This window comes from Lissotriton helveticus, chromosome 12 (assembly GCF_964261635.1).
Source record: "Lissotriton helveticus chromosome 12, aLisHel1.1, whole genome shotgun sequence".
In the NCBI taxonomy this organism is placed as follows: Eukaryota; Metazoa; Chordata; class Amphibia; order Caudata; family Salamandridae; genus Lissotriton; species Lissotriton helveticus.
In genome coordinates this window covers 133,101,288-133,102,131 of record NC_136073.1, presented here as the reverse complement: position 1 = coordinate 133,102,131, position 844 = coordinate 133,101,288, and the positions used below count along the sequence as shown (strand labels likewise).

The 844-nt window shown below is 38.2% G+C and overlaps 1 non-coding gene across 1 annotated transcript; it reads right to left on the bottom strand.

Annotated features, from left to right (window-relative positions):
* Nucleotides 1-227: 227 nt before the first annotated feature.
* TRNAS-AGA (transfer RNA serine (anticodon AGA)) lies at nucleotides 228-309 on the bottom strand. The gene has a single exon. It is a non-coding gene; the product is annotated as a tRNA-Ser (tRNA).
* Nucleotides 310-844: the final 535 nt, after the last annotated feature.

Genomic DNA, 844 nt, shown 5'->3' with positions numbered 1-844 from the left:
AGTGCATGCACAGGTATGACTGAGAGAGCCAGGGTATAATAATTTGAAGCGTTTGCACCAACGCTAATATAGGGAGAGAGTTATAGCAAAGATATGAAAGGGGTAGCGATAATAAATATGTGAAAGGGCAATAGTGACACCAAAATAAGCCACCTATTTATAAAACTGACATGGAAGAAATACTAAAGGTTAACTTCTGAAATTGTAGCCGATGTTAAAAAAATTCTCGTTGTTGGCAGGATTCGAACCTGCGCGGGGAGACCCCAATAGATTTCTAGTCAATCGCCTTAACAACTTGGCCACAACAACTGACTGTAAGCATTGAGCAAATAATCTGTATGAAAGTTTTCAAGGTGTCCCACAGCAAATTCCTGATATTCTGCAATGAACTTTTTAAAAATAATGTTTTTTTCAGCAGGCACATTCTCTCCTAAAAACAAAAATTGCATGAGTATATCTCTAGTTTGGAAAAGGATAGGCTTTCATGCATACTCTCATGTGGCACTCAAGTTTTTGGGACCCTATTGCACTCTGTTTTCGTGCTGCTTTTAGTCTATGGCCCATATTACAGAAGTCTACCATCTTTGAGTATTTAAAGCTCCTTTGTAAGTGCTTTATCTTTTTTCCTTGAAGAGCTATATAATAAAGGGATCCGGGAAAGATTGCATTTATGGAAGATAAAAGAAGGCACACTTGTCTCACCAAATTCCGTAGAGAAACCTGATGTTTTACTCATGTTATCCTTAGTTCGTTTTTGTTAGACCTTGCATTCTTAAGGTGGTCTCAACCCTACCTTATTGCTTTTCACCTCCGCATTTTGCTGTATCTTTTTGTTGGCCTTAGG